General features: G+C 42.2%; 1 protein-coding gene across 6 annotated transcripts in view; it reads right to left on the bottom strand.

Annotated features, from left to right (window-relative positions):
- plxnb1b (plexin b1b) overlaps positions 1 to 5,733 on the bottom strand; it is a 379,931-nt gene extending 374,198 nt beyond the window's left edge. For 4 of the 6 annotated variants that reach the window (XM_073072811.1, XM_073072812.1, XM_073072816.1 and 1 more), the window contains exon 1: positions 5,409 to 5,731. The gene's annotated coding sequence lies outside the window, so the exon portion shown is untranslated. Of the gene's footprint in view, positions 1 to 5,408 lie in introns of all 6 variants that reach the window. The other 2 variants (XM_073072817.1, XM_073072818.1) reach the window with 1 other exon arrangement.
- Positions 5,734 to 14,202: the final 8,469 nt, after the last annotated feature.

The raw sequence follows: 14,202 nt of genomic DNA, 5'->3' as shown, positions 1-14,202 counted from the left end.
TAAAAGTTTTAAGGGTAAAAGAGTTTAGGGTAGATATAGGACCAATAGAAAAGGATGCTGGAGATATTATAATGAGAGACGCAGAGATGGCAGAGGAACTGAATGCATATTTCAGTCTTCACAGTAGAAGACATTTGCAGTATACCGAACATTCAAGAGCGTCAGGGAAGTGAAGTTTATGCAGTGAAAATTGCGACTGAGAAGGTGCTCAGGAAGCTTAATGGTCTGAAGGTGGATAAATCTCCTGGACCTGTTGGAATGCACCCTCAGGAAGTAGCTAGAGAGACTGCGGAGGCATTAACAATGATCTTTCAAGAATCAATAGATTCTGTCATTGTACCGGATGACTGGAAAAATACAAATGTTACTCCACTATTTAAGAAGGGTGGGAGGCAGCAGAAAGGAAACTATAGACCTGTTAACCTAACATCAGTGGTTGGCAAGCTGTTGTAATCAATTGTTAGGGATAAGATTTCAGGGTACCTTCAGGCACATAGGCCAAAGCCAGCATGGTTTCCTGAAAGGAAATTCCTGCCTGACTGACTTACTGCAATCCTTTGAGGAAATAATGAGTAGGGTAGACAAAGGAGATGCAGTAGATGTAATCCACTTGGGTTTTCACAAGACCTTTGACAAGATGCTGGACATGAGGCTGCTTAGCAAGGTAAGAGCCCATGGAATTACAGGGAAACTACTAGCATGAAGCATTGGCTGATCAGCAGAAAACCGAGAGTGGGAATAAAGGGATTCTATTCTGGCTGGGTGCCGATTACCAGTGGAGTTCCACAGGGGTCGGTGTTGGGACTGCTGCTTTTTACGATGTATGTCAATGATTTGGAATATGGGATTAATGGATTTGTGGCTAAATTTGCCAATGATACAAAGGTAGGTGGAGGAGCAGGTAGTGTTGAGGAAACAGAGATCCTGCAGAGAGACTTAGATAGTTTAGGGGAATGGGCAAAGTGGAAAATGAAATACAATATTGGTAAGTGTATGGTCATGCACTTTGGTGGAAGGAATAAACGGGCAGACAATTATTTAGATGGGAAGAGAATTCAAAATGCAGAGATGCAAAGGGACTTGGGAGTCCTTGTATAGGATACCCTAAAGGTTAAACTCCAGGATGAGTCAGTGCTGAAGAAGGCGAATATAATGTTGGTATTCATTTCTAGAGCTATAGAATATAAGAGCAGGGATATGATGTTGAGGCTCTATAAGGTACTCGTGAGACCACACCTGGAGTATTGTGTGCAGTTTTGGGCTCCTTATTTTAGAAAGGATATACTGATATTGGAGAGGGTTCAGAGAAGATTCACGAGAATGATTCCAGGAATGAAAGGGTTACTGTATGAGGAACATCTGACAGCTCTTGGGCTGTATTCCCTGGAGATCAGGAGAATGAGGGGGGATCTCATAGAAACATTCTGAGAGTTAAAAGGCTTGAACAGATTAGATATGGCAAAGTTATTTCCCATGGTAGGGGATTCTAGGACAAGAGGGCATGGGGAGAAGGCAAGGGGAGTGGGGATGACTGGAAGAATTGGATCAGCTGATGATTGAATGGCGGAGCCGACTCGATGGGCTGAATAGCCTACTTCTGCTGTTCATCTTATGCTCTTATGACCTTAGCAAATTAAAACGAACCCAGAAAACTAATACACTTTAGCAATTATACCGAGTTGTTGACAAACCCATGATCCTCTGATGACATCACCCAGCCAAATGCGCCACGGACAGTAATATCACTCCATAATGTCTGTGTTGTATTTCCAATATGTAAAGAATTTTTTTTAAAGTATGCATTGAAAATTAGTACTGGTGCTAATGATTTCAACAGCAAAACCTTGAGGAATTAGAGAATATCATTAACAAATTGGGATTGTTTAATTTTGACAGTAACTGAATACCTGGTATTCTGGAATGTTAAGCTCACCATAAAGTTTATGCTTTGGTTAATGTTCCATCAAATTCCTCACAGCAGCAACCCAAGCACCACCTCTGCATGAATGAGCAATCTGTTACCATACACAAAGGTAGACACTCCATGCTATGCATTCTGATTGGGTGTATCCTTTAGCTTTCTTCCATCTTTATCACTTAGAGCACCAACTCTAGAAGCTCCGCTTTCACAGACACAAACTGCCCTTCTCACCCCATGGGAGATTCAAAGGAAACTACATCTAATGTCAACCTGTCATTGTCTGGACATCTTGTCCAGTGAGTGGGGGAAGGTGTGCAGCAACGAAGGACAGGAATCAGGTTGGGCAAACTAGTGTTTGTAGCAAAGGAGGAGGAAAGGTGACTTGATAGAAGTGTACAGGATTATAAGAGGAATTGTTAAAGGGCATTCAGGACAGCAAAGCCCAATCCCAGAGGGCATCTTTTTAAGCTAATTAGAGGAAAGTTTAGAGGAGACGTCGGAGGTTGATGTTTTCAAAAGAAAACAGAGCGGTAAGTCCCGGGGTGGTAGCGGAGGCTAAAACATTAAAGACATTTAAAAGATATTTAGATGCGTGGATGAAAGAAAAATGGAATGGGCCATATATGAGGGAAGGATTAGATTGATCATGGAATAAGTTAAAAAGTCAGCACAACATCAAGGTCTGAAGGGCCCGTACTGTTCTATGTCCTTGTTATCTCTCACCTCCCATCTCAAATGGCCAGGACTGAGTTTTACCTATGCTGTACTAAAAGGTTATAACTTCCACTGTAGGTACTCATCAGCTCTTTAAAACTACATCATGACAAGCCAAACAGTGCTCCAGTGGCAGACAATCAAATATGACCAATCATCCCCAGAATATCACAAACAGTGCAATCAAATCCCAACTATTCACTCTCAGCTATTATTAGACTTGCATTTAGAGTACTGGAGATATTTATACTACCACACATAAGGACAATAAAAATATTCTATCATCCAACCAATGTCCAAACTAAGTCCCTAGATGTCACTCATGGAGATATAACTGGCTGTGTTAACTGATGTACAGTCAAATAACCCATCTGTTCTCATGGTCAAGAACAACACACAAACTGAGGGGGCAGTACAGGACAAATAACATCCAAGGAATATTTTCACAGCAAGAAAACCCGGGGAAAGAGATGTTATATAAAACCCAAGTTGGACTATAAAAGTTATAGTCCAACTTGGGTTCATTCCTTTCTTCATGCACAAAATTAGTTTGCAATCTTAGCTGGACCACTTGGGAGACAAGTGATATTTCCTTACTTGATCTTCCAAACTCACTCAGACATAAAGGTACAGGTTAAAAAATATTCCAAATGGAAATGAGGAGAATGGAGTAAGGAGTTGGAGAGGTTTGTATTAACACTATCAATGATCCTAAAGGTCAGGGTGAAGGGTGAATTTCCTTACCCTGAACAACCAGGACCATGTTTAAAGAAGGTGAAAGAGCAGAGGCAAAGAAACCCACTTTCATGGCAAAGTGTTTTAAGAGCCAGTATCTGAAATCAGCTTCTTTGCCCATTTTCCTAATCTGTCCAAGTCTTTCTTTAGCCTCTCTACTTCCTCAAAACTACCTGCTCCTTCCAACTATCTTCATATCCTCTGCAAACTTTGCAACAAAGCTATCAATTCATCTGGTATGGGACAGTGCAGCATGGAGCAGAAGTCCCCACAAAGGACTGTGAGAACATAGTGGTCTCCCTACATTTACCAGGAGCGTTGCATGAGCAGGGCTCACCAACCCATCAAGCATCCTCTCTGACTTTCTACCATCAGGCAGGAGATAATGATGCTTAAAACAAGAACGGTCAGGATGAGAAAGTTTCTTTCCCCAGGTCATAAAGCTTCTGAACACCCTGCCGCATCGTAGTTGAAGTGTCACTGGTTAATCTGTTTTGTACCTTACTATATTTAATATTTATGCATTTTAGTTTGTTATTTATGTGTGATTCACCTGTCCTTACCTTCATAAGTTATCGTGTGTACGTGTACTACTGTGTATTACACCCTGGTTCGGAGAAGCATCGCCTTGTTTCTATGGCTATTAAAATTGACTTCAACTTCATCATCAAAGTCATTGACACATGACGTAGGTCCCAACACAGACCCCTGAGGAACACCACTAGTCACCGGCAGCCAACCAGAAACGGCCCCCTTTATTCCCACTTTCTGCCTCCTGGCAATCAGCCACTGCTTCATCTGTGCTCGAGTCTTCCCTGCAACACCACGGATCCGTATCTGTCTACTGAAAGGAGGGATAAATATGGCCGGGACGATGATAACCAGATGATCGGTTGCACTAACATCACGTGGCTGGTCATGGGATTTGCTTTGCAATTGGTCACAATCAAAATCCTGAAAGGGGGTGCCAAAGGAGTAAATCTTTAATTTCTCCCAGAAGCAAAGACATATATTACTTCTATGCAAACTCTTCATCGTGAGGATGGTGAATAAATAAACAGGTGTTCAGGGAGTCAGTGCTGGCAAATTCAAAAGGGAGTTTTGGCATTGAAACAGCAGTAAGGTATACGAGAAAGTAGCACGAGGTACAGATGGACTAACTACCTCCTTCAATATGCCCAATCTGTTGTTGCGAAAACAAGATCGACCTATGTCATTTAAAATAAATCCAAAGCTGTGAATGTTCCAGACGGGAACTCTGAACTTGCAATACCATGGAAAAGAGACTGTGGCAACAGCGAAAATCTTCCTCCACCCCCCAGGCGAACATTTAAAAAGGGAATGATACCGACTAACGTGGTCTGGATCTGACACCTACAACCTCATGTGAAGCCTGCTTACAACGGGTTCCAATTCCCATATATATCGGCAGGTGATTTGACAGCAGTTTCCAGGAGAAACATTAAAAATGCTACAGATGACCAAAAAGCGCTACGTTAGACCTAAAGGCGCCACTTCAGCGACTACTTTGGAGGAGTCTCCAGAGATACCTGCTGTTCCGGAGAGAAACAGCTCACATTTGTGTACAGATTTCACCTTTGTTCCACACACAGCCTTCTCTCCCGGAACCGACACTGTCTGGCCCATGACGGACACTCACTCTCCGCTCAGGAATCGAGTTAAACCCCCTCCCACCCGACCCAAAATGAAAACTTTTGCCTCCTTTTGAGTATGGGAACGCACCGGTGACCCAAGAGGAGACCCGCAGCGGGAAGAAAAGAATAGCTGCCAGTAAGTGGCAGCATCAAATTGGCTCTCCCTCCTCCTCCTCCCCCCCACCACCACTCCACCCCATTCACCCCTCCCCCTTACTACTCACTCACCTCAATAAAACAAAGAGCACAACTATTTTCCCCAGGAGAAGGATTCCAGCAGAATGTCACGAAAAAGAACAAGTGGAAGAGGGAAACGATTTCTAATAGTGCCTCATCACCATCATTCTCCGACAGATTCACAATAACCTCTTTTAACGCCTTACCTTGGAAAAGTTTCTTTTAAAATTGCGACGCAGGGTTCTGCTATTGGCTTTCACGCGGTTCCAGCAGCTGATCAGCGATTAATCCCACAGCTCAGTGCTTCTTGCGGTACATCAGCAAGTTTTAACTCCCGGGACTTTTCAGCACGGTGGTTCAGAAGATGGTATTGAATCCTTCCCCCTCTCCCTCCGCTCTGTGTATGAGAAAAAGCTGTGCAGTGCCTGCTACTGTTCGCAGACTCGCTGCCAGCTCACAGGCCCTTCATGAACACCCCTTAATCACCGCACTGGCAGATCACATACTCTACACAAACACACACAGGTTCTGTGAAGACCGAGACCTGCCTAGCCGATGACATCACTCTTTCAACACACGCCCTTGGCAGCGACTTAAAAGGGCAATGCCCAACAGTGTTCTCACTCACCGATCAAACCAACATGTTGTCTAACTTCCGATAGATAGCAGCCAGAAAACAACTGGCACATCTTACGCGGTCAGCAATGATTCAATTAGTTCTGATAACGACAGGAAAACAACGCTAAAATGGAAGCAAGCAACACGATGATACAAGTACGATTGGTTCCATGAAAATGTTGATATAAACAAGGTCAGCAGTGGAACAGACAATCCTATTATAGATACATTATTGCCAGTAAGGTGTTCCCTATTATGCAAAGCGACATAAGTAGAACGAGACTATTCAGCCCCTCAAGCCGTTTCTACTAGACAGGGTCCAGAGGAGATTCACCAGGATTAGGCAGCATGATTTATGAGGATAGGTTGAGCAAACTAGGGCTTTTCTCTTTGGAACGGAGGACGAGGAGAGAGTTGATAAATGTGTACTAGATAGTAAGAGACATAGATCAAGTGGACAATCAGATGCTTTTTCCCAGGGTGAAATGGCTATTATGAGGGGACATCATTTTAAGGTGATTTGAAGAAAGTATGTGGGGAATATCAGATGTAAGTTTTTTTTTCCATAGAGAGTGGCAGGTACATGGAATGCACTGTCAGGGATTGTGGTAGAAATACATATAGAACACTACAGCACAGTACAGGCCCTTCAGCTTTCCATGTGGTGCTGACCCATATAATACTTAAATAAAAAGTACTAAACCCACTGTGGTGAACTACATATACCTGTCTGGACACGCCCCCCTTGCTGACTGCTCCTGTGGCTCCTCCCACAGACCCCAGTATAAAGGCGATTGGGGCCTGAGCCCTGCCCTCAGTCTCCAGGATGTAGTATGGTGGTCAATTGCAGCTTGTTCTTTCTTCCAGTCAATAAAAGCCAATATCTCGCCTCACGTCTCAGAGAGTTATTGATGGTGCATCACCCACACTACCCCATAACCCTCCATTTTTCTTTCATCCATGTGCCTTTCCAAGATGCTCTTAAATACCCCTAATGTTTTAGCCTCCACCACCATCCCTGGCAAGTCATTCCAGGTACCCACAGCCCTCTGTGTAAAAAAAAACTTACCCCTGTTGTCTCCCCTAAACTTCCCTCCCTTAATTTTGTACGTATGCCCTCTGGTGTTTGCTATTGGTGCCCTGGGAAACAGGTACTGACTATCCACCCTATCTATGCCTCTCATAATCTTGTAGACCTCTATCAAGTCCCCGCTCATTCTTCTCCGCTCCAAAGAGAAAAGTCCCAGCTCTGTTAACCTTGCTTCATATGACTTGTTCTCCAAACCAGGCAACATCCTGGTAAATCTCCTCTGCACCCTCTACATAGCTTCCACATCCTTCCTATAATGAAGTGACCAGAAATGAACACAATACTCTAAGTGCGGTCTCACCAGAGATTTGTAGAGTTGCAACATGACCTCTCTACTCTTGAACTCAATCCCCCTGTTAATGAAGCCTAGCATCCCATAGGCCTTCTTAACTACCCTATCAACCTGTGCAGCGACCTTGAGGGATGTATGGATTTGAACCCCAAGGTCCCTTTGTTCATCCACACTCTTAAGTAACTGACCATTAATCCTGTACTCAGTCTTCTGGTTTGTCCTTCCAAAATGCATCACCTCACACTTGTCTGGATTGAACTCCATCTGCCATTTTTCTGCCCAACTCTGCAGCCTGTCTATATCCTCTTGTAACCTTCGACCACCTATAGCTCCATCCACAACTCCTCCAATCTTCGTGTCATCCGCAAACTTACTCACCCCTCCTTCCACCTCTACATCCAGGTCATTTATAAAAATCACAAATAGCAGGGGTCCCAGGACAGATCCCTGCGGAACTCCACTAGTCACCGACCTCCAGCCAGAATACTTTCCTTCCACAACTACCCTCTGCTTTCTTCCTTTAAGCCAATTTTTTACCTAAACAGCCAAGGTTCCACTTATCCCATGCCTCATGACTTTCTGGATGAGTCTCTCATGAGGGACCTTGTCAAATGCTTTGCTAAAGTCCATGTAGACCACATCCACTGCCCTATATTAGAGACATTTGAGAGACTCCTAGATAGGTACATGGACGATAGAGAAAGGGAGGGTTGTGTAGAAGGGATAGGTTAAATTGATCTTCCAGTAGGTTAAAAAGCCATTGGACAAAGGGCCTGGACTGTACAGCAATGTTATATTCAATAAGCAGATCGCCTCAGATCTGCTTTTCTGCAGTATATTCAGTCTTGGATTTCACACATCTACTGAATATAATAAACAAAAGGACGTGTAAACACTTCTGAGGTTGCTAATCCACATTTAAACTTCCATAGAAGTCCCAAATAAAGGGAGAAGTGGATTTGTATCAGTCACTAAGGGTCCAACCTGGGCCCAACGTATCAATGCAGCTTCAACGAAGGCACAGCAGAGGCTATATTTCATGAGGAATTTGAGGAGATTTGGTTTGTCACCAAAGACACTCACAAATTTCTACTGTACCATGAAGAGCGTTTCAACTGGCCACTTCACTGTCTGGTATGGTGGGACTACTGCACAGGATCAAAATAAGCTGCAGACAGTTGTAACCTTAGTCAGCTCTATCATGGGCACTAGCCTCCGCAGTATCCAGGGCATATTCAAGGAACGATGCCTCCAAAAGGTGGGATCTATCATTAAGGACCCCCATCACCCAGGTCATGCCCTGTTCCCATTGCTACCATCAGGAAGGAGGTACAGAAGCCTGAAGGCGCGTACCCAACGATTGGAAACAGCTTCTTCCTCTCTATCATCCAATTTCTGAATGGACATTGAACCCATGGATACTACCTCACTACTTCTTTATGTTTATTTTTGCACTATTTAATTTAGCTATTATTCGTATACTCACAGTAATTCACAGTTTTTTCTCTATTATTATGTATTGCATTGTACTGTAGCTGCAAGGACAACAAATGCCAGTGAGGAAAGAACCTGACTCTGACCTGATCGTAGTGAGGTTTGCTAAAGTGCAGAATATGCATTAATGTTGCACTTATCACAATCCATCGGCAAAGGATACAGTGCTGGCAAGAGGCAATGAGACAAACCTCCATGGAATTCTTACCCAGTCACATTCTACATCACTCTTCTTCTGATATCTTGGAAGACTCCTGCATGAAAAATGAATAACAATAAATAACAATAACTTAGATTTAGGTTAAACATACTACACTATTCACCCTCCCCAATCTCTGCTCCAATAAGGATCTTTATTTAATTGCCTGCTAGCTTTACAAGACATTGTACGGGTAGGTGGAGTCCAGGTCATCACAGATTCTTCATTTACTTGGGAGGCCATGAGAGATTCTGGATGACACTAAGAAACATTTTGACTTACTTTAGAGGACATTCTCTTTGCTCCAAATGCCATCAGGTTCTTGCCAGCATTATAGTCTACATACACTAGTTACAGATCTATAACTACTTGGTAGTTAAAATAATCCACAGAGGTTTAAAATTATGGTCAGATTTAGTAAGGAATATTTTCTCAATACTTCCCAACAGACTTTCAGTGGATATTTGCCATAGAGCTTCAGAGATTAAAAATCCACTTACGTACAACACCCTCTACAGGATATCAGGCCTTTGTGGGAACAGAGCAAACGTACAGTATCTCCTTACATTAGAGTGGATAACAAACAACGTTTTCTGGTATGTTTCATGCATATTGACCACATTAATTATTGGAACTTCAGACCTTTTTTTGGTTTTCTATGTTCTTTTGTTTCACCCAGGACCTACCCTCTTCTCATAACTACCATCCAGGAGGAAGCTCAAGACACACATTTTCTTCCCCTCTGTCATCAGATTTCTGAATGGGCAATGAACCAACTCATTTACACTACTTCACTATTTTTGCTCTTTTTTTGCACTATTTATTTAAGTTAGTTTATATGTACGTATATAAAAATTGTAATTTATAGTTATTCTATGTATGGCGCAGTAGTGCTGCCACCAGACCACCAATTCCACAACATATGTCAATGATCCCTCCCATCTGACCGACAGTCCCTTTCACCCCCTACCATCAGGCAGGAGGTACTGTTACATTTGGATAAGAACTGTTAGGATAGAAAACAGCTTCTTCCCCCAGGCTGTAAGACGACTGAACTCCCTGCCTTCATGTAGGAATCGTATTATGCAGTCTCATTATGTATAAAGCGCCAGTACTGTTATACTGTTTACTTTTTAACTTGTATCATAAATGCACCTTATTATTTGTTAATTTATTTGTGGTAATATTACTTTATGTGTTATGTGTGTGTCATATGTACTGTGTTGTGCATTTTGGTCTCGAGGAGTGTTGTTTTGTTTGGTGGTACGATGTATATGGTTGAATGACAATAATCTGAACTTGAGCTAATTCTGAGTCTGCAATCGGTCTTATCTGCTGCATCTCCTAACTAATAAACTAATGCTTCAAATAATGTGCTTCCTTTCCAGTGAAGTACGTTGCAAATTCTGAAACTGCATATTGTGTTATATGAATGCAAACCTTTGAAGTTATAAATAGCTCATGCTGTTTAGTATACATGCTGAAGAAATGTCATTGGGTTGCCCCTGAAAATTATTTTCCATCGTGACACTGAGCAGACCTAGTGTGAAAGTCCAATGCCTGACCACGTTGCTGAGCTATAGGAGAGTGGTATCAGACTTGCCAACTTTCAAGTGTGTATTGATATATCTATATATTTTCCACATACTGTGTCCATATATCTACATATGTTCAAAAGTCAAGATTCAAGATTGTTTAATGTCATTTCCTGTAGACAAGTGTAAGGAGAATTAAATATTTGTTACTCTGAATCTGATGCAGCACTAAAAATTTCAAAAGATAAAGAACCACAATAATAATACTAAAAACACAATAAATATAAATACATAAGATAGCTCATTTACATAGATTGATTGATAAAGTGATGCTAGGCTGTATGTACATAAGGTTGTACTGATGGGATTCATGAAGGTGGAATTAGTGGGAGGAGCTGCTGATCAGGTTTACTGCTTGGAGAAAGTCCTTGCATGGATGCTACATAGCCTTCTCCCAGTGGGAGTGGGACAGATAGTCCATGAGCAGGGTGGATGGGATGCTTCATGATGTTACTGGCCCTGTCTATATTGAGTCTATACATTGAGTCAATATAGAGAAGGCTAACTTAGGAGGATATAATACTGGACTTTCTCAGAAGGAACAAGGCAGGATAAGCAACTGAAGTGCAATCAGCAGCACTTTGGGTCTAGTGACCATGATCGTGATGCAAATGATGGGACTGGTTTGGAGCAGGGCTAAAGTTAGGGGAATTAGGCAGGATCCGGGAGGGGTCAACTGGGTGAGCTTGATGGAGGGGAAAGGAACAAAGAGCATGTGGGAGGCTTTTAAGACTGTGATATCAAGGGTCTAGGAGCAGCATGCTCCTGTTAGGGTGAAGGGTAAACACAACAAGTTTAAGGAGCCTTGGTTGATGAAAGATATTAAAGCCTTAGACAAGAAATAGAAGGAAGCATATATTAGGTTTTAGGATGAGTGAATCCCTTAATGACTATAAAAAGATTTAGAACACACTTAAGAAGAAAATAAGGTGGCAAAGAGGGGATGCGAAATGGATCTGGCAGGTAAGGTTAAGGAAAGTCCCAAGGGGTTCTATAGCTACATTAAGAGGAAAAGGCAGACTAGTGAGAGTGTGGTTCCCTTTAGATCAGCAGGACCACCTATATCTTAAACTGGAGGAAATGGGTGTTGATTTTTAATGAATTTTTCTCCTTAGTGTTTACTGGGGAGAAAATCAAGGATGTTAAGAGATAAGGCAAACACATGCTGGTGTTCTGGAGGACATTTATTTTACCAGGGAGGAGGCATGAGATGGATAAATTCCTGGGACTGACTTTGTGAGATGTTAGTGCTGAAGTTGCAGAGGCTTGTGCGGAGATGTTTGCTTAATCATTGGCCACTGGAAAAGTTCTGGAAGACCGGAAGGTGGCCAATGTTGTTCTGTTGTTTAGGAAGGGCAGCAAAGACAAGCCAGGATACCACAGGCCAGTCAGCCTGATATCAGAAGTGGGAAAGCGACTGGAAGGAATCCCGAGGGACAAGGTCTACCAGCACTAGGATAGACAGAGTCTGATCAAGAGGCAGTATGGCTCTGTGTGTGGAAAGTTGTGCTTTATGATCCTTTTAAAGTTCTTTAAAGAGATAATCAAAAAGGTAGAAGAGTATATGTCAGTGGATGTTGTCTATATGGACTTTAGCAAAACTTTCAACAGGGTTCTATATGGTAGCTTGGTCTGGAAGATTAGGTCCCAAGGTATCCATGGAGAGCCAGTTAGGGGAATTCAAAATTGGCTCAGAGGAAGGAAGCAGAGGGTGGTGATTGAAGGTTGTTTTTTTAGACCAGTGACTAGTGGTGTGCTGCAGGAGTTGTGATGGGACTTTTGTTAGTTCCTATTTATATCAATGATTTGGATGTGAATGCATGAGGTTTAATCAGTAAGTTTGCAGATGACATGAAGTTAAGATATGTCATTGATAGTGAAGAAAGTTATTAGAGGGGGACCTTGATCAGTTAGGGAGGTGGGCCAAGGACTGGGAAATGGATTTCGATGCAGATACTGTTAGTGTGAAATGATTCATTTTGGAAAGTCAAACTAGCACAGAGCTGATACTATGAATGGTAGACCAGCAGGAAATATAATGGGATGGAGTGGCCGAGGAATGCAAGTGCATAGATCATAGAAAGGGGCATTGCAGGTAGACAGGGTGGTGAAAGAATATGTTTAGCAGGCTGGCCTTCATTAGTCAACACAATGAGTATAAGAGTTGGGTCATCATGGTGCAGTCGTTTGGCACACATCCGAACATGGCGGACATTAATGTCAAAACACGATCATGGTGGCAGTAACACCGGAATGAAAACACTGGCCTGCAGGAATAAACTGAAGACAAGGCTTGGAGGAAAGAGACCAATCCTGTAATACCTGTCTCCAGAGCACAGGCAATATGGCATCGCCATGCTTTTGCAATTTGCTCAGGACATCAAGAAAGATCAAACAAAATGAGTGACTTTGTGAAAGGTTAGTTAGCTATCAGAAACTGGTGAAAGTCTTTCAGTTGCTTGATTCTTAACTGGGCCACTATGTTGGATATGCATTAATACTTGTACATTACTCTGCATTTGCAGTGTGTTTCTGGGAACCAAATAGCTTGTCAATATTAGCTAGTAAGGTTAGTACAATGAAGTGAGGCTAGATACACATTGCTTGAAAAAAATGTATCACAAATATTACATTTCTGGGTTCACACGAATCTGTCAGGGAACATAGAGGAGGCTTGATCCAAAAGCACAGCAATGAAGAGGATTTAGCAGTGAACAATAACTTTAAAATAATAGACCACAAAAAACAACCCCCAAGGGGCAATGAAACAGAACATAAACTTAACACAACAGGCAATAAAGTAAACTTTAAACTCCATTCTCTTTCCCTCTCTTCTCTGCACCCCATCCCCCTCCCCCCCCTCTCTCTCTCCCTCTTTCCTTTTATCACACTTTCTTTAAAATGCAACTTTATTTAATGTACCTCCCATAATCCATTTCTACTTCTTTGATTTGTTTTGTAAGTTAATGTTGTGTGGTCTTCAAATAAATTGTGGTGTATTGATACATGAATAGGTGTGGTCTCCATAAATTGCAATAAACGAATTCTTCTGGTTTATATTGGTTGTTGATCTAGCTTGCCTCAAGATTAAAAACATTTATTGATCTTTCAATGAGTAAAAAGTATGAAAGTTATTTGTACTTGATGCCCAGCAACAGATGTCAAAATGTTCCCATGGGGCTCACCCTCATCTGATGGAAAAAGTAGTTTTGGAAAAAGGGAAATACTAGAAAACAAAAGCAGGCAATGAGAGACTGAGGGGACACAGTATATAAGTGGATGGAATAAAAGCGAAAGTGAATAAGGAAAAGCAGAGGCAAACAGTAAAACTTGGCTGGTTTCAGCTGAGTTGGTATGGAGTGGTGACATGTCTACAAAAGGAAAGAAGGATTCTGAGGATGTTTGTGCACCTTTTGCACCTCATCGTGTGAGAGAAAATAGATGTCAGAGTAAAAAAGCAAGAGAATGGATAGATGTGTACCTTGTTGGATATAGCAGGGCCTTAATGGGCTGAATGGTCTTTCCCACATTGTAATGAACCTTCTGCAATACAATGAAATACGTGAAGAATAAAAATAATGAAGTGCCATTGGGGCCTGGAGAAAGGCGGCTTGAAAAGAGGGCTGGAGATAAGTAGGTCTTAGGGGAGACTGAACAGGAGAAGATGAGAAGTAGTCAGCATGGCTCCTTGAGTACATTCAGCTCCACACTG

Source organism: Hemitrygon akajei, chromosome 19 (assembly GCF_048418815.1).
Source record: "Hemitrygon akajei chromosome 19, sHemAka1.3, whole genome shotgun sequence".
NCBI classification, from domain to species: Eukaryota; Metazoa; Chordata; class Chondrichthyes; order Myliobatiformes; family Dasyatidae; genus Hemitrygon; species Hemitrygon akajei.
The sequence above is the reverse complement of the archived record's forward strand: the minus strand, read 5'-3'. Positions and strand labels throughout refer to the sequence as shown.